The sequence below is a fragment of the Macaca mulatta genome, chromosome 8 (assembly GCF_049350105.2).
Source record: "Macaca mulatta isolate MMU2019108-1 chromosome 8, T2T-MMU8v2.0, whole genome shotgun sequence".
NCBI classification, from domain to species: domain Eukaryota; kingdom Metazoa; phylum Chordata; class Mammalia; order Primates; family Cercopithecidae; genus Macaca; species Macaca mulatta.
Window position 1 is genome coordinate 145,118,232 of NC_133413.1, and position 22,946 is coordinate 145,141,177.

Here is a 22,946-nt window from a genome sequence, read left to right on the forward strand (position 1 = left end):
GCTTTTGGCAAGCCCAAATCTTCTGAGTTTCCATCTCATTATCTATAAAAAAAGATGAGTAAGGGTTATCTTGGGAGGAGCTTGTGAGGCTTAGCTTTTCATTTGATCATTGATCCATTCATGCATTCAAAATATTTGAGTACCAACTATGTACAAGAGTGAAGTACTAGACAAAACCAGACACAGCTCTTTCTTCCCAAAAACGTAGACTCTAAAAGGGGACGTTGTCCTGAAAAGATACGACTTCAGCAAATGCGTACACTTGCAAACTGGAATGAATGCCACAAAGGAGGTGGGATGGCTCCAGGTAAGAGGGTATGAGGTGTAGGGGGTGGAGGAAGGTAGGGGTGCAGAGAGGGGAGGCACACTCAAGAAAGGACATCAGAGCTAATGAACGAGGAGGGGAAGGTAACTAGGAGGAAGCAGAGGTGCTGAATTCCAGGCAGAGGGAACAGCATGTGCAAAGGCCCAGGGGGAGATCCAAGCATGGATAAGGAAATAATAAATAACAGAAGCCCAATTTGGCTGTGGAGCAGAGAACAATGGGGAGAGGGTAAGACAAGGCACAGGACTTGCACTCAGAAGCAAGCTTCCCTGGTCCTTTTAGGAAACCAGTCAAGGGGAAAAACAGCTGAGGCTGCTGAGAGTCACCCCAAATCAGCAACACCTTCAGGAGATACAGGATGGCGTAGGACTCCAGGTGACAGAGTTTATGGTCGGCTTGAGAGGACGGAGCTGAGGCCACTCTCCTTCCCTTCCATTTATCTTGTGAATCCATCTGGGGCCATTCTATATCACCTCAGAATGGATAACTCCATAGACCCCAGCTGGGTTTGCAACTTGTAAATATCTATTAGAAGACCACTCTCACTTTTTCATTCCACCTTGCCACCAGCCCAAAAGAAAACACAAAGCAGCAAGTATCTACAGAGAAGCACTCAGTGGTGTGTGTAGATATGTGTGTGTGTGTGTGTGTGTGTGTGTGTACACGTTCACGTCCTTGTGCATGCTCTTGAACTAGGATATGGGAGTAAGAAATGGAAGAGAAAATTGCAGGCAGCTGTAATCAATGAGAAGAACCAGGATTTGGAATTGGGAGATCTGATTCTGCTACCAGTTAGCTTCATAACCAAGGGCAGGTCATAGCCTCTCTCTGTCTTATTTTGTTAACTTTTAAAATGAGGATAAAACCTAGCCCATGCTGAGGTGTTGGAAGTCCCAGATTCATGCATTCTTTCATCTTCTGGGATGAAAAATACCACACTCCACAATGAGATGCAGAGATACAGGATATAGCCTCTGCCCTTAAAGAGCTCCCAGTCTAGGTCCTAGACTCTAGGAAAAGGAGATAAACAATAAACAAGGAAATAGATAATTACAAAGCAATATGATGGGCATGGAACAGAAAGAAACCATAGGGTCTGATGGGACTACAGATGGAGGCAGAGTGTAGCAGAGGCTGAAGACTCCCCACAATTTCAACTGAAGATACAGGCAGTTTCTTGCCTGGGGGCTTTCTCTGGCCACTGGAGACCACTTTGCCCTGCAGGCTGGTAGTGAGGAGGAATTAATGTCCTCCTAAGCAGCTGCCTGCCTATGAATGACCATGGTGTATCAATACCCAGCTTCCTCATGCCTTGGGGGAGCTAACTCTGAGGTGAGTGTCTCCACCCTATTTCTCAGAATCCTGCCAGCAGAACCAAGTGTCAGCTGTCTACCAGATGGCTTGCTCAGTTGATCCCTTTACTGACTTTTCCCCTTCTCATTCATCTCCCCACTCCTTTTCCAATATTCTCTGGGGTTCTTTCCCAATAAACTCCTAACACTCAAACCCTTGTCTCGTGGAAATCCACTGTCAGACGGCAGACACCCAATCCCTCCTAGGAAGAGGGAGTGAAGTAGAATCCGTAGGAGGAGTGGCATCTGAACTGAGCTTCTGAGAGCCTGAAGGCAAACACACTTGACCATTCTAAGTGCTAGACATGGGTAAAGAGCCAGAATGAGCATTGTCAATGGAAGGGGAGTGAATGTGGGCTACCCACAGCGTGGTCCTGGAACAAATGCTGGTCCCTAAACAATAAATCACTGGTTTAATTACTCAAACTTTCTGTTTGAGTAAGCATTGGCCTGCAACAGATTAGAAATTAAATAAAACAAGCAAAGCTTTATTACAGATAGTTTGACCACAGTTTAGAACACCTAGTACCCCTCTTACACATGTTTTTTTCTGTTGTCATGTCCACAAGCAAAATAAGTGGTGCTTTGTCCCAAGTCTTCTCCAGGATAGGTCAACCTAGAAAAAAAACAAAGCACAAGGGCCGCTCACATGGAATTTAGCCTCAGGCCTCCAGAACCATGGAATGTTCTGGCCTTTGGAAGGACCTCTGGCCTCCAGCTTGCCAAAGACTCAGAGTTCATGTGCTTCTCCCTCAGCAGGGCTAGGCACAGCCTGTTCATTACTCTGGTACAGCCAACCAACAAGCTCAAGAAGTTAATCAGTAAAACAATGTCTAGAAGACTGAGCCCCATAACATAGGATGAAAGGGGCTGTGGCATTTCATCTGCCAGATCCAGCTTGTCAACACCACTTTGAATATGTTTCTCAGAGCAGGTAGGAAAGTCATTAAACTTGATGTGCACCCTTTCTCCCTCCCTTTTCGCTCTCCCATAACCAACAGAGCCCAAGCCCTGCAAAGGGTAAGTGCTCAAGAAAGTTCTGAAGTGAATAAATAAAAATCATACTATGATTTGTGTTTTAAATGCAGAGCCCCTCCACCTATATTGACTCCCTCCCATCAGAATTCAAACATGCCCAAGTTCTCACCTCTCAAAAAACACAACCCCACTTGTCCTGCTCCTACTCCCCATCTCGCTCCCACCCCTTATAGACACAGTTCTTGAAAGAATGATCTTTTATCTTCACATTGGCTCACATTGACCTCTCAAATCCTCTCCTCTGGCTTCTGCTCCAGTACTTCTCTGAAACTGCCCCAGCCAGGGTCTCCAACAACCTTCTTGTCTTTAAATAAACACTTCTCAGAGTCTGGATTGCACTTACCTTCTCTGCAGTGTTGGGTTCTTACTGATACTCTTCTATTCTTTACGCTTTTCCTTGGCTCTCGTGACATCACCGTTTTCGCTTTTCCTTTCCACGCCCTGGACTGTTCACCTTATTTGACTTTGCCAGCCTCTTCTTTTCTGGCTGTTTCTTAAATGTGGATGCTTCCCAGGACTTTTTCGCATGTCTCTGTTCTCACCATGCACAGTCTTCCTGGGTAACAGAGACGTGTACCGTGGATTCAATTACCATCTATACGCCGAGGTCTCCTAAAGCCACACCCAGTCCAGACCTTCCTTCTTAGCTCCAGACTCATACACTCTGCCTACTTGGTTGTGCCACTGACACCCAAAAACTAACACACCCAAATCTAACTCAGCATCTGCACCAATCTTACCTCTCATGCTCCAGCCCTGATGCCGCTGGAACGGCAATACTTTTCCACCAGCCACTCGGAAAAAAAAAAACCAAGGACACATCTTCACTTCTTCTCTGCCTCCTCAATCCCCTCTCCCTGATTAGTGAGTCCTTCAAAGTTCCCCTCCTCCTAAACACCTCTCCATCTGCGGACTTCTCCCCAGTCCCACTTTCAAGAACTGTGCCCCATCACTTTCCTCTGGGACCACATGTGTTGCTATTTCCAATCCTGTCTCCTCTCTGCAACCAGATAAATTTTTCTTAAAAGGATCTTTGAAGCTTTATTTATTTATTTATTGCTGTGCCAGATCATTTCTTTTATTTTTTAATTTTACTTTAAGTTCTGGGATACATGCGCAGAACATGCAGGTTTGTTACTTAAGTATATATGTCCCATGGTGGCTTGCTGCGCCTATCAACCAGTCATCTAGGTTATATCAAGCTTTACTTTTAAAGGAGACCTGTCTTACTAAATTAAGCCTTCCCAGAACCGCCGGGTCAACCAGGTGAGAGCAGCAATGCTTTGGAGATGCAGTGCAGGTGCCAGCATGAAGCCCTCTTCCTCTCCTCTCTCCCACTCCAGAGGAAACTTTGCGCTCTGGGGAACTGTTTGAAAATCACAGTCCTCGGGGTTCAATCTGGTCACACTGATCTCCTTTTTAAAATGCTCCAAGTCACCCATTATCCTCTGATCAGATTCCTGAGCACATGGCAAGATTTTCCAGGACCTGGCTCCCGCCTCTCTCTAGACTTGCATCTGCCCAGCTCCTCAGCTCTTTGCTGCCATGCACTCATTTCATTCCTCAGCTCATCATTCTCGCACCGCGAATCTGTGAGCTCGGGCTCCCTGTGCTCCTTTCCCTCTCTTCCTGGAGCTAACTCCTGCTCCAGTCCTTTGGGTCTCAGCTCCGATGCCATATCCCAGACCTTCTGAGGCTGGGCTAGGGTATCACACAGCACATCAGGCTCTCCGCTTCGGGCCCTGGGTGGTGGTCGCAGTTAAGGAACTGAGCTCCCCTCCAGCAAGCTCTAAGGGGAGGGCCCTCCGGCCACCGCCTCACCCAGAGGTCCGGGAGCCGGACACCCACTCAGTGCATGCCCCAAGTGCGCCTCTGTCTCAGGTACACGTTAGACTTGCCCATTCACAAAGTCCCATCAGACTGTCACAACTGCCTCACCCCAGTTGACAGGTGTGAAAGAGTGATACATAATCAAGACTACACAGAAAGTGGCCGATCCATGACTGAAACACATGATGAAACCATCTCTATGCCCTTGCAGGTCTCATCACAACTGACTGTGAAGCCTCACTGGTTTGGGTTAATCATGGCAAAGGCCAATCTAAATTAAAGAAAATGTGCCGGGCGTGGTGGCTCACGCCTGTAATCCCAACACTTAGGGAGGCAGAGGTGGGTGGATCACTTAAGGTCATGAGTTTAAGACCAGCCTGGCCAACATGGTGAAACCCCATCTCTACTAAAAATATAAAAATTAGCTGGGCCTGGTGGTGGGCACCTGTAATCCCAGCTACTTAGGAGGCTGAGGCAGGAGAATAGCTTGAACCCGAGAGGCAGATGTTGCAGTGAGCCGAGATCACGCCATCACACTCTAGCCTGGTCAACAGGCACGACTCCGTCTCAAAGAAAAAAATAAAAATAAATAAATGAAGTAAAATGTTATTATACTTTAAAAATATATACAACTTATTGTTTTAAGTGACATACCTAATTGCAGCAAAGTGTTTCTTGGAAGAATCACTTTAGGGAACAGCTAAGAAGTCTTTGTAAACAGCCTGTTGATTATTTGTAAAATGGTGCTTTTCACAGCCTCACAGAGTCTTACCTGGGGAGGGGAAGAGGGAGTTTGGAGGTTGCCTTGCCCCAGAAGCATCTGTTTCTCCCTGGCCTGGGCACCAGCCTGCCCAGTCACAGCGAGAAGAGAACCCACTTATCCACTTCTTCCTACTTGCCAGGCTCCTGGGGAGGCAAAACTCCACCCAGGGCTGCCAGAATTAAGAAAATGTGGCACATATACACCATGGAATACTATGCAGCCATAAAAAAGGATGAGTTCATGTCCTTTGTAGGGACATGGATGCAGCTGGAAACCATCATTCTCAGCAAACTGTCGCAAGAACAGAAAACCAAATACCGCGTGTTCTCACTCATAGGTGGGAATTGAACAATGAGATCACTTGGACACAGGAAGGGGAACATCACACACTAGAGCCTATTGTGGGGAGTGGGGAGGGGGAGGGATAGCATTAGGAGATATACCTAATGTAAATGACAAGTTAATGGGTGCAGCACACCAACATGGCACATGTATACATATATAACAAACCTGCACGTTGTGCACATGTACCCTAGAACTTAAAGTATAATAATAATAATAACAATAATTTTTTAAAAAAAGACTGCCTTTCCTTTCTGGCCAAAAGGGCACACTGATTTCTTATTGCAATGGCATAGAATATGTGGCTATCACAAGATGGTGACAGGGACAGGCCAAACAGGTTTCTTGCTCCTCCATTTGTTTTCTATTGCTACATAACACATCACCGCAAACTTAGTGACTGCAAGCAACACAAATTTATTATCCCACACTTTCCATGGGTCAGAAGTCCGGGCATGAGTTAACTTAATTTTCTAGTCAGGGTCTCACCATTTTAATGGGGTAGTTGCGCTGCATTCCCCTCTGAGGCTCAAGGTCTTCCTCCAAGCTCACTGCTGGTTGGCAGAATTCATTTCCTTATGACCGTATGACTGAGGCCCCCCTCTTCTTGCAGGCTGTTGTTCTTGCAGGCTGTTGTTCTTGCAGGCTGTTGTTCTTGCTGGCTGTTGGCCAGAAGCAACTGTCAACTCCTAGAGGCTAAGAGTTTTTTTGTTTTTTGTATTTTTTTTTTTTTTTGAGATGGAGTCTTGCTCTGCTGCCCAGGCTGTAGTGCAGTTGCACAGTCTTGGCTCACTGCAACCTCTGCCTCACAGGTTCAAGAGATTCTCCGGCCTCAGCCTCCTGAGTAGCTGGAATTACAGGCACCCACACCGTGCCCAGCTAATTTTTGTATTTTTAGTAGAAATGGGGTTTCATCACATTGGCCAGGCTGGTCTCAAACTCCTAACCTCAAGTGATCCACCTGCCTCAGCCTCCCAAAGTGCTGGGATTACAGGTGTGAGCCACCGTGCCCGGCCTAAAGGCTAAGAGTTCTTTGTCACATTGCTCTCTACATAGGCCCCCTCACAACAAAGCAGTTTACTTCTTCAAAGTCAATAGGAAAATGTTTTGTACTTCAAATCTCTTCCTTCAGGAAGGGCCTACTCTCTTGTAAGAGTTCATCTAATTTGCTCAGGATAATCTCCTTTCGATTAACCCTATGTCGACTGATTTGGCACATCAATTATATCTGCAAAATCCCTTCACCCCTTTACCTAATTGTGGGAATGAAATCTACCACATTTATAGCCCTGCTCACACTTGAGGGAAGCGAATTATATGGCATGTTCACCAGGGGTGGAGGAGCCTGGAATTCCGTCTACCGCGTTTCCCTGGTCTAACTCCTTGAGATGTGCAATACCAAGCAGAATCCAGCTATCCTTGCACTGCTCTTGCCATTTGCTGGGTGGGATTCTGCAATGGTTAAGACAGTCCTGGACCCTAAAGCTGGCCTAGCTTGCTTAGTTTTGAATGCAGAAAGGTTCTGCCCTGAATTTACAGCTGGGTGAATGTTCCAATAAGGAGGTGGGAGACATAATGGTCAAAGCTGGGTTAGGACTTTATTACTTTCTCTATGACAGAGAAAGGGAAAAGAGGAGTTAGTGCGGACGTGAAATCAAATGTTCTTTGACCTATTTTGGTTAGCAAAAAGTGCCACGGACTCCCCAGTTTCACAGTGATGTTCAACATGGGCAAATGTGATTTCTAGGCAGAGGAGCTTTTTTTATCAGATCATAAAAAGCCAAGGTTCAGGATTTTACTTGCTGCCTTGCAGGTTTGGAATCTAAGGTCCCACTGAAGGAATTTCCTCAAGGGTTACCAATAATAGCATTACTTTATTTACTCATCCAAAACATCCTGTGAGATGAGTATATTATTATTATTATTCCTATTTTATAAGTATGGAAACTGAAGCTCAAAGAGGTTAAGTAGCCTGCTCAGTTACACAACTGTTTAGTATAGAAAGATGGGGTTGGTTGCAGTCTGTCTGGCTCCAAAGCCTTGCTGGTTACCATTTATGAGGCAATTTCTTAGTTTTTCACATCAGCCCCTTTGCCTGTGCTCTTCCTGCTCTCTGGGACTCTGCCTAGTACTTTACAAGAAAGCCCCTTCCAGGTTGCATTGTCCCTGAGTGTAAAACTTCTTTAGTTTGGAATCTACTATTCTATTGATTTCCTCTCAATTCCGCTCTTTGCAGCACATTGAAAAAGCAACTAACCAACCAATCAATGAAAAGAACCTCCTCCTTCTGCAAGACATTCAAATGTTTAACAGTAGCTCTCATGTTCCCTTTAGGACTAAATCTTGCTAGGTTTTCTCACTATTCCTCACATGACTTGATTTCCTGATCATCTGTAATTCTATTTGCCCTCTGGTTAATCTTTGATTTATCATTTTCTGCTGAAAACAAGATACCCCAAATTGAAGACTGTTTGTGCTATGTCTAATGCGTAGAACACTGCAAGACCATCACCCACCTGATATGGATACTATGTCTGTGTTTATGTACCCTAAAATCACATTAGCTTTTTAAATAGCCAAATCACATTGTTGGCCCATATTTAAATTGCACTTGGCTAAAACTTTGGGTCTTTCTCCACTAAACTAATGTCAAGCCACAGCCTCTCAATACTGACCTTGTGTTGCTGAACTTTTTTTTTTTAACCTAGTTTTCATTTCCTTTCTGCCCTCTTTTGGAACATGTTCAAATCCCTGTAAGTCTGAATCTCCAATGCAATGTCTTAGTTCTTCCTCCAGTACTGAGTCATCTGTACAGTTCATAAGTAAGTTTTCTAGCTTTTCAGCCAGATATCAATCAAGTGTTACAATGGACAAGTTGAAGAATAGAGTTCTTTAAGGTTGATATGACAAGTTAAACAACTGAACAATTAAAAATTGTTAATCCCTTAATTGAACTAGTATCCACGCTTTGTGAAAATTGAGCTACGATATGTCTGCGACATTCCCTTTATTTGTGAACCTAGTAATTTCCTTAAAATGGAAATGAGATTAATAACAAATACTTTTTTCCTAGAAAAGCCATGCTGATTCTTAAGTCACTACTAATGATTATAAACTATCTGTTAAAAATCATAGCTTAATATTTTATCAGGGATTGATACTATTATAATTTGTTCCTGGAATATACCTTTTCTCTAAAGATCTTTTTTTTTCTTTTTGATAGGGTCTTGCTCTGTTGCCCAGGTTGGAGTGCAGTGGCATGATCACGGCTCACTGCAGCCTCAACCTCCCAGGTTCAAGTGATCCTCCCACCTCAGCCTCCCAAGTAGCTAGAACCACAGGCACATGCCAGCACGCCCAGCTAATTTTTTAAAATTTTTATAGAGATGAAGTCTCACTATGTTGCCCAGGCTGGTCTCAAATTCCTGGATTCAAATGATCCTCCCACCTCAGCCTCCCAAAGTGCTGGGATTACAGGTGAGAGCCACTGCCCTCGACCTCTAAAGATGTTTACAGTGTTTGAAAACCTTGTTTAAGCATCCTTTCTGAAAACTTATATAGATTAATAATTGGCTTATATGAATATTTTTCCTAATAGATTTTTAAAAAACACTTAACATTATTCCTTTAATTCAAAATACCAAATCAGCAAGGTCCTAACAATGTCTCTAACTACTATTATTTATTACTCACATCCCTCCAAAATATAGCCAAATACACATACCAAGCTTGTGAAATACATTTATAGAACTTGTAACTGTGAAGAACAAATTTAGGTAAATCATGACCTTCAGGTCAGCTGTGATGGAATCTAGGCCACTTGTTTTTCTTTGTTCTTATTTTGAGATAATCTTTTCCTCCCTATTTTAACAGCCCTGTAATTTTGTGTATCTAATTCCTTTTTTATTATAATGAAGCCATCATCATCATATTACAGTCTGAGTAGACCAAAGATGTAAATTAATCTGAAGAGTCTCTGGTCTGTCTTTTTTTTCTTTTATCCAACGAGCGTGGATACTGGTTCAATTAAGGGATTAACAATTTTTAATTGTTCAGTTATTTAACTTGTCATATCAACCTTAAAGAACTCTATTCTTCAACTTGTCCATTGTAACACTTGATTGATATCTGGCTGAAGAGCTAGAAAACTTACTTATGAAGCTTTGGTCTTGATGAAGTCCAGAATTATTGAAATGTGGATAGCAAGAATCAAAGCTTATCCTGAAAATAAATGTGCACAGTTTGTTCAGCTAGTTAGATCTGTCCATTATATCAGAAATACCTGGGGTTTCAGAAATATCTGGGGTTTTGGTAGTTTTTAAAGTATTTTTTAATTTAAGATATATTACTTAGACAAGTGCATACAATTTATATGTACAGTTTAACATATGGTTGTTAAGTGAAGACCCAAGCAATCATCCCCCAGGCCAAGAAACAGAACATTAAGAGCACTACAGAGGTCCTCTTTCTATTCCTTGCTATAATAACAACCCCCTCCTTCCACCCTCCAGAAGTAACCACTTGCCCTTTATAGTAACAATTTCCTCACTTTTCATTGTAGGTTTATTGCCTGAGGATGCATCCCTAAACTGTATGTATTTGTTTTACTTGGTTCTAAACTGTTTAAAAATGGAACTGTATTGTATTATTCTTTTGAAACTTAATTTTTTTCCTCAACATTTCAGATTCATCACATTGTTGCATTCAAACTGAATTGCTTATTTTCCTTCTGTCATCTACGGTATGAATATACCATATCATGGGCATTTTGTTTGTTTCTGGTTTTCGGTAATTACAAAAAACAAATGTTGCTTTAGACATCCTTTTACACTTATCTTAGTGAATGTACATATGCATATCTCTAAAAAACATGGAACGTTCAACTTCACTACACAACGCGACACTGTTTTCCACAGCAAGTTTACTGATTCACATTCTTATCATCAGGATTATGAGTTACTAAATCTCCACATCCTAGCCACATGCAGTATTGTTAGTCTTTTTAATTTTTACCAATCACAGATGTGTAGTTGTATTTTGTTATAATTTTAATTTGCATTCTCGTGATTAACACTGATGTTGAGCACTTTTCATAGGTTCTTTGGCCATTTGAATATCTCTTCTTGTGAGGTACATGTTCAAGTCTTTGCCTATTTTTTCCTATCGGGTTTTCTGCCTTATGTATTTTTAATATTTATCATATATTCTGTATGCTAGCCCTTTTAATCTATTTCTTGTTCAGAAAAAAAAAAATAAAAAAGTGCAGCCTACTGTCAGTGCTCATTTCTCGGGGCAAATGAGAAATGGGTTAAAAAATTATACATGTTACAAATGTGTCCTCCCACTCTGTGGCTCGTATTTTAACTCTTTTTGTGGCATCTTTTGAATAATGGAAATTTTAAATTTTACTATAACCAATTTATAACTTTTCCTTTGTGTTTAGTGTTTTTTTAATCTACATAAGATGTCTACTCCAAAATTACTAAGATATTCTCTTACACTACCTTCAAAAGCTTAGTATTTAGCCTTTCACAGTAGATCTTTGTCTTGATCCATTCAGCTACTGCAACAATACATCTTAGACTGGGTAATTTATAAACAAGTGAAATTTACTGCTCACAGTTCTGAAGGTTGGGAACTCCAAGATCAAGTTGCCACCAAGTTTGGTGTATGGCGAGGGCCTGTTCCTCATGGACAGTGCCTTCTATGTATTCACATGGCAGAAGGGGCAAGGGAGCTGAAACCTCATTTATAAGGGCATTAATACCACTCATGAGGGTAGAGCCCTCATCAATCACCTCCCAAAGGCCCCATTTCCAACACCATCAGATTGGGTATCAGGCTCCAACATATGAATTTTGGGGGGACACTAACATTCAAACCAAAGCAGTCTGTAATCCACTTGGAACTGATTTTACATACAGTATGAGGAAGGAATAAAATCTCAACGTTTCCAATATGAACAATTTCCGGTTGTTCCATTATTATTTATTACAAATGTTATCCTTTACCTACAGCCACTTCTGTCATAGATCAAGCCCATGTATGTGAGATCTAAGTTCTCTATTCTGCTTCACTGGTCAATTTTTATTTTATTATATTTTTTCCCTTCATTTTCTATACTCTAGAGGAACTACTTGCAGCCTGTTTTTAAAATCTTTGCATAAATACCACATCATCTTGATAGCTAAAATACTGTAATGTATCTTGATATCTGATAAAACAAATTCTCCTACATTTTTCTTTTTCTTCAAAAAGTAGCTTCTCAAATTCTACAAAATAAAATCAATTGGAATTTTGATTGGGGTTGCGTCAAATCTACTGATCAGTTTGAGAGGAACAAACATTTTTAAAATAGTCATTTTTCTATCCATGAACATGGTATAACTCCTTTATTTGGCTATTTAAAAATATCTCTCAGTAAGTTTTAATTTTTCACCTTTTGAGGACTTCTGCATCTTTTCATAGATTTATTCCTAAGTAATTAATGCTTTTTAAATTATATTACGATTGGTATCTCTTTTTAAATTCTACTTTTAACTGTGTTTTTACTGGAATAGAGAAATACAACATTTTTTGTACACTGGTATTTTTGTTATCAGTAATAGTTTAGCTGTAGTTTTTTGGATTTTTTAATGCATTTATAATAGCATCTAAGAAAAATGACAGTTTTTTCATTACAACTCTTGTGCCTTATATTTATGTGTCTTCCTTATTTCACTGGATAGACCCTCCAGTACAACATTGACTAGAAGTACAGACTTGCTCCTAATCTCAAAGTGAAATCTTTTTTTAAAAAAGTAATTATTTATATATTTTAAATGGCAAACTAAAAAACTGTATATATTTATCATCTAAAATATGTTGTTTTGAAATATGTAAAGCTGGGCACGTTTGGTGCATGCCTGTAGTCCAAGCTACTCAGGAGGCTGAGGTGAGAGGATTGCTTGAGCCTGGGATGTTGAAGTTGCAGTGAGCTGTGATTGCACCACGGCACTCCAGCCTGGATGACAGAGCGAGACCCTGTCTCAAAAACAAACAAACAAAATGTATATATATACATTGTGGAATGGCTAAATCAAGCTAATTAACATATGCACCAAAGGAAAACCTTTTAATGTTTTATCATGTAGTACAAGATTTGCTGAGAATTTTATGTTGATATGTTTTATCAAATTAAAGGAGTTTCTTTCCATTTCTAGCTGCAAAGGAGATACATAATGAATGTCACCTAATGCTTTTTCTGCAATAACCAAGATGACCATTTAATTTTCTTCTTTAGCATGTAAATGTGGCAAATCACATTATTTTTAATAAATATATTTTTATTTAACACTTGCTAAATACTTTTTTTTTTTTCAGGTTCCAGACTGAAACAATTAACTGCAGCAGGAAAGAGCAGAACATGGGTGGGTGGGACCTGAAATATACCTACTCAAAATGACCAAACAGGGTTTTGAAACTTCCCTCCCACTCTAAGTGCTGCAAGGAGGCTGTAGTTGAGTTGGGATTCAAGTGGTCTGAAAACAGGTTCCCATCCTGCTAGCACTTTTCAGTGGGTTCAGGGGGCTCCAAGACCAAGTGCTGGGAAATCCTAATGGACAGATAACATCAAGCACAAAGGTCCTCAGCAGGTTCAGAACCCTTAAAAGTGCAAGATCAGGACACCATTTAGGATACGTGGGTTGGGACAGGAGGACGGGAATTGACAAGAACAAGGCAGAGACCCAGTCCAAAACTGGGACAGCAGCATGAACTTGTGACCAACACCGGAACCACAGTAAAATGTGAGTTATTAGAATGGAACACTACATCAGAATCTGAAAAACAGTAAAAATGACCCAGAGAGGTGTAATTGGAGCTACTTAAATCTCTTATCTCACATGAGGATTGATTTTAGGAGCTGGAAGTAGGGCTGTACTTGCAAAGACAGATCAAGTAGCACCAGGTGGGGGAATGTGAAGGCAGTTGGGGACTGAGATAGACTGGGCTGCCTGAAAAATTTAAAATCCCTAGAAAAGGAGACCTGGACATGGTTTGAAGCTCAGACCTGGAAAAAATAAGAGAGAGAGAAGTAGCATGAGTTTGGTTGCATTAGCCTAACCCAACTCTTTCCAGAGGAAGCTGATTCATTCAAAGCCCAGTGCTACAGAAGACCATTTCCCTCAATAAACTATGAAATGAGAACATGTCCCTTGCACACCAGGGAATCCACATGGCTCATGGTAGACTCGATACATGTTTTTGAATTCTTGAACTAGCTGGAGTGCCCTGGGCGCGTTTCTTTTTTTCTCTTCACTCCTCAATTTCTTCCTCTACCAAATGAGGATCAACTCTAAGATCTTCCTTAACTTTGTCCTCCTTCATTCCTAGTACTTTGTATTCTTTCAGGCCTTCATCACTGCTCACTTTTGCAGATCTCCTAGCGGGGACCCTGGCTTTCTGCCTTGCCCATCCCACACTGCTGTCTGAGCTCTAACATCTTAATCTATGTTACTCCTTTCCTGAAACCTTTCAAACACCAGCCTCTGTGGGACAAAAGTCCAACTCCTGAAACTGCCACAAAAGGCCCTACACGTGCCAGCCTCTGCAGTCCTCTCTTCTGTCCAGTGACTTACCTCACATGGCACCCTCGCCCTTGAACCATCTTGAACAACTTAGAGTTCTCCAGATGTCTCTATTGACCATTATTGTTCTATAAAATGAGGATATTTACAAGACTGTCATGAAAAGCAAGTAAGAAATGTGGAAACAAATTCTAAATGATCTATTTAGATAACTAATTATCTAATAACATCACAAATATTAAGACTGATGGATCCTGAGTGTGTAAGTCAGCTTAGGCTGCTATAACAAAATCCCACAGATCAGGTGGCCTGAACAAAAGACATTATTTCCCACAGTTCTGCATGGTGGAAAGTCCAAGATCAAGGTACTGGCAGGTTTGATGTCTGGTGAGAACTCACTTCCAGGCTTGTGTACAGCCATCGTTATGCAGTGCGCTCACATAGCAGAGAGGGAGGGCGTGCACGTGAGCCAGCATGCATGTCTTCTGGTGTTTCTTATAATCCCATCATAAGGGCCCTGCCCTCAGGACTTCCTCTAAACCTAATTACCTCCACAAGGCCCCATCTCCAAATACCATCACATGGGAGGTTAGGGCTTTAACAGATGAATGTGGGGGTGGGGGAAGATATAATTCAGTCCATAACACTGAGCAAAGGGATGATGGTTGATAGCTTTTGGTATCCAGTGTCTTGCTCCAGTAGAGCACCTATGGTAACAGGAAGTTCGTGTTCAAAACAAGGCATTCTGTGTGTAAAAAACTACCTATTTTTTCAGGAGGCTGAGGCGGGAGGATCGCCTGAGCCCAAGTGTTCAAGGTTACAGTAAGGTGTGATCACACCACTGCACTCCAGCCTGGGCTACAGAGTGAGTCCCTGTCTCTAAAAAACAGCACAAAACCAACCAACCAAATAACAACAACAGCAACCAAAAAAACCTACATATTTTGAGGGGGTGGAGGGAAGGTGACAGAATAGAAGAGAAAGTTGAGGATTGTTGGGAGATTAGAAGGGAGAGACAGGCAAAAGCCAGTTCATGGAGGAGTCCTGTATTTTCCAAAAAAGGTGAATTATAACTCATGACTGTAAAGGTAAACTGAGGCTGGAGCCAAACCGGGAACAAAGACACAAGGCAAATGGCAGTGAGAATGGCCTTTATTAGGACTCGCGGGCGAGGTTCCTCGGTCCAAAGGTGCGGGCTGAGGAAGTCGCGCTGAGGGAGGAGGGTAGGGGCTTTTTTATAGCCCGAGAGGTAGGGAAGCTGTTTGTACAAACAGGGCCTGGGGGGTCTTGAAACTACTAGGGCAGGAGTTGAGTAAGGGTCATGAGGAAGGGGTATTTGGAAACTGTTAACTGAAACTGCTGTTTACAAACTTGTGGAATGCAGGTGAGCTGCAGGTCATGGGGGAGTGTGGTTGCCCAGCCGGAACCTCTGACGTATGCAAGTCTGCGGGTGTGTTCAAAGAGGAAGGGAAATCTCGAACAAAGGACCTGCTACGCCGGGTGGCGCCGCCATGTCGGGTCTAGATCCCTGCCTAACAATGACTAGGATCATGAGGAAACAGATTCACTGACACACTCGCACATGATTGGCTGTTAGCTTTAAGAGCTATTTAAATTCTCCCCCTAATGATCTTACTTTTGGGAATTTATCCTAGGAAAATAATCCAAAAGATCAGGAGAGGTATGTGTCCAAATACATTTATTACATTATTTATGATTATAAAAACTGGATGTAACTCATATTGGAATAGTTAAGTAGTTACTAGCTAAAGAGTTTCTGAATGAACCAATAAATGCTTGTTGAGTATAACGTGACAATGAGAACAGTGAAGTCCAGGTTCACAGAATGGAAAAATCTATGAAGTAAAATAAACAAAATATTAAATTATAGCTATATAACACTACAACTATATAAATACAGTGAAAAAACAGACAATACTAGAAGTAAATATAGATTAAAATGACAACAGACTATTTGTTAGTGTGGCGTAATCATGTGCCACTAAGATACTACACTTAAAAAGACACTGCATTTTTAAAAATGAAAAAACAACCAGTCCTGCACAAGGTAATCTGGCTGGTCTGTCTGCAGCACAGCCTCACAAAGTAGCCTTTGTTTGTCCCAGCCTGAATCAACACTTGGCTTTCAGTAACACAAGTGAATTGACGAAATATTTGGGGTCAATATAGTGGAAAGAAGTATTTGTTTTATAATGAAGCCCAGAACAATGGTCACTGGGGAAGCAGGGTGAAAAAGGAAGAGGATTTGAACTGCTAAATGAACTACATGCTCCAGGCCAAAGCATCCATTATCGCCTACAGGCACGATGAGAAACAGAGTCCTTGTGAATAAATAAACCGAAGGGAACATAAACCATCAGATGATGCCCGAGCGGAACTGTGTTTACCCTCACTTAGAACAAATACTGAGGAGAAAGAGAAGCAGGTTATTTGGCAACAGTTATGACATTACTGAATTTATAGCTCATCTAGTCAAGTTTCCTCAAAGGAGAGTTGTCAAATTTCAGAGCTGGATAAGGGGACCAAGGTCAAAAGGGGTAGGTGATTAGGCCAAGGTCATCCAGTCAGTAGACAGCATGGAATACAAACATTGGCTGCCGATCACACAGACTGCATGTCCAACTCCAGGACTGCCCCTTCCCAGCTACGTCTTAATCAAGCATTCCCTCAAACAGATATTAAGACAACATGTGTCTCAAACAAGTCACTCAGTCTCGCCTGCTGCCAATTTTCTCACCTGTAAAATAGTACAAGGCCGCTGCTGTGGTCCTCTGTGACTGTCCACCCAACTCACCCTTCTTCAAAACACCCGTAAGAGCCATCTGTCACCAACCCTCAGCCCATGGGCTCTGAATAGGCCCCGAGCCCATGAGCACATCATATTCTCAGGGACTTGGGTGCTGGGTCAGGAAGGGTGTGGGACCTGATGAGAGGTGCTGAGGGGTGAGATCTCGGCAATGACAGAGGATGCAGCAAGTCCTTTTCCCCACTGACTTGAGCTGCTGTGACCTCCATCTTGGCCAACACAGGCAGTCAAAGAACAGAGCCAAGAGATGGGAGATGGGGAGTGTGGGTCTCGGAGATAGCACAGAAATCCCAGAACCAAGTTATTCCTGAAGCCAGCCTTACCTTTTTGGTTGCTGAGCCAATAGATTCCTTTTTTCCTGTTGGTGTTTGTTTTACGTAAGCAAGTATGAGGGTTTTTTCCTTTCATTTTTTATTTCAAAAGCTTTTTGGGGCCGGGCACGGTGACTCGCACCTGTAATCCCAGCACTTCGGGAGGCTGAGGCAGGCGGATTGCCTGAGCTCAGGAGTTCAAGACCAGCCTGGGCAACATGGTGAAGCCCCGTCTCTACTAAAATACAAAAAAAAAAAAAAAAAAAAAAAAAAAAAAAAGCCAGGTGTGGAGGCATGTGCCTGTAATCCCAGCTACTCAGGAGGCTGAGGCAGGAGAATTGCTTGAATCTGGGAGGCAGAGGTTGCAGTGAGCCAAGATCGTGCCACTGCACTCCCGCCTGGCAACAGAGCAAGACTCCATCTCAAAAAAAAAAAAAAAAAAAAAAAAAAAGCTTTTGTGGCATAAGTGTATTTTGGTTACATGGATGAATTATATAGTGATGAATTCTGGAATTTTACTGAGTTCTTTTTTACTTAGGATAGTTGGATTTCCTGCCTGGTGTGGTGGCTCATGCCTGTAATCCCAGCACTCTGGGAGGCTGAGGTGAGCGGATCACCTGAGGTCAGGAGTTCAAGACCAGCCTGGCCAACATGGTGAAGCCCTGTCTCTACAAAAAATACAAAAATTGTCTGGGTGTGGTGGTGTATGCCTGTAATCCTAGCTACTTGGGAGGCTGAGGCAGGAGAATCACTTGAACCTGGGAGGCGGAGGTTGCAGTGAACCGAGATCACACCATCGCACTCCAGCCTGGGTGACAGAGTGAGAGCAAGACTCCATCTCAAAAAAAAAAAAAAAAAAGATAGTTGGATTTCCTTTCACCTGCAAGCAAAAGTTTCTGAGAATCATCTCCCTTACGGAGAGAGAATACAGGTACAAGGGCCCAGCCTAACACCTGGCACAGGGTAGTTATTTAACAAATGTTGACTTCACTTTCTTCTCCGTCTTCCTTACTGGGATTCCATCTCTTTTTTCTTTGTTTCTTCTTTCTTCACCAAGTTTCCTCCTTCCTTTAGGGCTCTATCCCTACTAGTCCTCATTTCCTGGAAGCACAGAGATAAGCAGCTTTCTCCTCCTCCTTGTAAAACTCTGCCAGCTAAGACTCTGGCATAAGCCTCAGTGACCTCTACTCTAGACCTCAATATCCCTGGTGCACACTTCTTTGAAATCAGACCCCATTAATTAGAACTCCTCACACTCATACAATATTTTATCATGGACTCTCACCTCCAGATTCTCATTTGGTTTAACTTTAGCCACGTGCAGAGGCAGGGCAAGGTGTTCTTATGATCATAACCATTACTCAAATGAGGAATCAAATGTTCAGGAACGTGTCATTACTTGAACACAGTTACAGAGTGAGTAAGTCTGGGAACTGGGACACAAACACAGGTCCCAGGGCCAAACTCATTGCCCTCCCCGTTCTCCAGCCTGGTGCTGTTTCCTTCATTTAGAGTGAACACTCACATGCAGCGGATGCTGTGGGGCTCCACCTCCAATCCCTCTTCAGGGCCGACGCCCCCCCTCCAGATGCTGGGCACACTGCCTGCTGATTCTCACAGCTGCACCCCTCTCTGGAACTGTGGTCAGTGGCGGGGGCTACCCCATCTGAAGTTATGCTCCCTCCTAAGGGGCAGCCCAGGGCCAGTGACTGACCTCCTTGCTTCAATTTAGGACAAGTGAAGGGCCAACACTGCTCCAGAGCTCCCTGCAGGATCCTGAAAGCTGCCAGGTTTGGGACGCCTGGAGTGAGAAGCAGCTCCACGAGCGAGCGCAGTTGCTGTGCAGGCTGCTCTTCCACTTTGGCCACAGAATCCAGCAGATGTGAAGGTATGTAAAGCCTCTATGGCAGGTAGGAATGCTGTGAGTGGAGGCTTTGGGGTGAGAAAGGCCTCAATAACAACCAAATCACAAGTCAGCTTCTCCCTCTGCCCATTCCCACCTTCCTTCCTTCCTTCTTTTTTTTTTTTTTTTTTTTTTTGAGACAAAGTCTCACTCTTGTCACCCAGGCTGGAGTGCAGTGGTGTGAAATGGGCTCACTGCAACCTCCGCCTCCCAGGTTCAAGCACTTCTTCTGCCTCAGCCTCCCATATAGCTGGGACTACAGGCACCTGCCACCACACCCGGCTAATTTTTGTATTTTTAGTAGAGATGGGGTTTTACTATGTTGGCCAGGCTGGTCTCAAACTCCTGACCTCAGGAGATCCGCCCACCTCAGCCTCCCAGAGTGCTGGGATTATAGGCATGAGCTACCACACCCAACCCTTCCTTCCTCCTTTAGAGGCATATTTCCTGAAGCACTTGAGTAAACTTTCTGCATTCTACTCTCCAGCTTAGAGTCTGTTTGCAGGGATTCCTGTCTAAGGCAGTTGGTAAGAGAAGCGATCCTAGGAAGCACACTCTAAAATGGGATTTTTAGGGATGAACTACTTGTTGGCCAGCTGGCAGTGAAGATTCCAGCACTTGTGGTGGGTGGGGTATTGGCAATGTCCCGCTGTCACTGGCAGTGAATTGGGATGGGACACTGGTGACAGGGGACATGCTCCTGTCTCCTCGTATACCTCTGGCACTAGAGAAGAATGTTACCTAAAAAGACAGTGCAATTGAGGGCTGTTGCAGGGTACCAATGATTTGATGGAGAGAGAAAAAAACAGACTCAGGATAAGTGGCAGACATGCCATCCTGTTTTGCTGGGGTGAATTGTAGCAGATATGTCCTGGGGCTGGAGCTGCCAGTGGCAGTGGCTGCCTCCTGGTGATGCTGATTTCTCTCCCTAATACAGTCATGGTCCCAAGGGGACCAGAGAGGGCAATAGCTCTCTTGGCAATTCAGGTCTGCATTATGGCTTTGGTTATTGTTCCTGGAAGCTCAACAGAGATGGATTTCTTCAACCCTTTCAATGATTCTGCAACCCACTGCTGATCATTCTGAAGTCAAATCTTCTGATTTCAAAACCTACATTCTGTCCTCAACACCATGTGACAAGTAGGAGACTTGGGATTCCACTAACCAAAATGAGCTAAATCAAGGAAAGGAAAAAGTATTGCAGTTGCAGGGATAAATGAGTTCAGTTTTAGACATAGGAGCTTGATATTACTAGTAAGACAGCCTGAGACCATCCAGCAGAAATGTGACGGGGATTGGCTCTTATTAGCCTGGGGCTGGGAATGTAGATTTGGAGTTCTTTGCTAGAAAGCATGATCCTGGGTATGATCCCCCAGGATGAGTATACGAAAAGACCAGGACTACAGGTGAGAAGAAAGATGCAGTGGAAGAAACAAAACAAAACAGTCATTTGGGAATAAAACACTTGGGTTCAACTCTCCACTTTACCTCCTACTAGCTATGTGATGTTGGGCAAATTACTTAACCTCTCTGTGCTTGGTTTAAGAGTGAGCACTGAGCATCTTGCTCTCCTGGCTACAATCTTTGGTTCTGTTTTGGGGAGGGTAGAGGAGGCTTATTGCCTAAACTTGCTGTCCCTAGGCTTGTTGCCTCATGTTTGCAAAATGGCTTTTCACAGCCCTGGCCATTGTGTCTGCATATAACCATGTTCAAGACAGAAATAAAAGAAAGACATGGAATGGAAAAGCTGGTTCTCCTCTTACTGGGAGACAACTTGTCTCTGACAACATATCAGCAAATGTGTTCTTATATCTCATTGGCCAGGGTTGGGTTACAAGACCAGCCTTAGTTGCATGGGGGGCTGGGAGAGCAAATGTTCCATCAAGGATTCCTTTGACTGATATGGATCATGATCCATCCTGATCCATGGCACATCACTGCCCCAAATAAAAGCATGATGTGGTGGTCCACCTCAAGGTGGTGTTCCACTGGTGCTCCTCCACCTTGGTGCTCCACCTCAGGGCACCAGTGATATAGTGCTCCACCTTTGGGGCAATGATGTGCCATGAATCATGATGGATCCAGGATCCAGGATCCGTGGCACATCACTGCCCCAAATAAAAGCAGTCGTGTTAGCAAGGGAGAAGGGACTGACTATTGGAGCGACAAACAACATTGTCCATCAAAACTCATGAAAATCATTCTTTAGGGAAAGGTATAAATTTTGAATGCTAGAATTCAGACACGAGGCAGGACTCATCAATAGAGGAGATGGCTTTACCAATGCTATATATTTATATAGCACTATAAAGTTTATGAAAACGTTCACAGGTTCTTATTTGACCCTCACAACAGATCTGGGAGGTAAGTCAAATTTCCATTTTGTAGATCCAGCAAGAGGGACTCAGAAATCATTAAGTGAGAGAAGGGTCAGGCCTCATCCTGGGCCAACATTCTTCCGACTGAGCCAGGTAGATCTGGGACCCCCACGAATAGGCAGCTACCTTGAGGTAAATCCCAGGCTACCTCTTCTTCCACCACTGAAAGACCTGGAACCCCAAGATTACTATTATCTGGGACATCACAATTCTGAACAGTAGTAAATTGCTAATTCAATATTGATAGTTTATAGCAAATCAAACCTTTGGTAGAGGGAGGATGGTGATACTGAAAGAGAGTTGTGGTTTAGTATATGACCATAGGCAAAGAACATGATTATTCATTTAGGAAAAAAAATCAAGAAACAGACTGAAGAGTTTGAGGAAACTCTACAACTGAATCCATACTTAGAATTGAATTTTCAAAACAAGTTCCCAGCTGGGCGCAGTGGCTCATGCCTGTAATCCCTGCACTTTGGGAGGCCGAGGCAGGTAGATCACCTGAGGTCAGGAGTTCGAGACTAGCCTGGCCAACATGGTGAAACCCCACTTCTACTAAAAATACAAAAATTAGCTTGACGTGATGGCAGGCGCTTGTAATCCCAGCTACTCAGGAGACTGAGGTAGGCTAATCGCTTGAACCTGGGAGATGGAAGTTGCAGTGAGCCAAGATTGCGCCACTGCACTCCAGACTGGGCAACAGAGCAGGACTCCATCAAAAAAAAAAAAAAAAAAAAGAAAAGAAAAAAGAAAGAACGAACGAACGAACAAACAGCTTCCCATGGATTATAAGCAATGCAAAATGCTAAAGAAACATCCATAGGGAAGAAAGCCAGAACCAGACCATTGATTTGGTTAACACAGCTATTCTATTGGCAGGCCCAGATTACAAGGGATTAGAGTGAGCGAGGACTGCCCTTATCTCTTGTTGGAGAATCATTTAGGAATCACCCAAAAGACTAGATAAAATTGTCAGTCCTCTCCCAAATATTGGAGAAGTTGCAGGAGTGGCGGGTGAGTGGGGGTGTGAGTGTGCATATTTCTCAAGTACCTACAATGTGCAAAGCAGTACTAAATGCTGGGAGGAATAAAAGTGTGAATAAAAGTATCCATTCATTGATTTATTCAGTAACTATTCATTAACAAACATTTATTGAGATGTCTTACATGTGCAGCACTGGGCTAGGTTCCAGGGATACTACTCAAAAAGCAGTCTAATTGGTGAAGGGAGGAGGGGGATGGGATTACAGTGAGAACATACAAGAATTTTAGATAAACATCTGATCAAGGCTGTAAGACAGGTGCTAACT

At 43.0% G+C, this 22,946-nt stretch overlaps 1 long non-coding RNA gene across 1 annotated transcript; it reads right to left on the reverse strand.

Moving 5' to 3' along the window:
* Positions 1 to 2,144: 2,144 nt before the first annotated feature.
* On the reverse strand, positions 2,145 to 19,735 carry LOC106999947 (uncharacterized). The gene is made up of 4 exons (XR_001446869.3): positions 18,881 to 19,735; positions 6,140 to 6,312; positions 3,059 to 3,271; positions 2,145 to 2,293 (listed from the first exon to the last, which is right to left on the reverse strand). It is a non-coding gene; the product is annotated as an uncharacterized LOC106999947 (long non-coding RNA).
* Between the last annotated feature and the right edge of the window lie 3,211 nt (positions 19,736 to 22,946).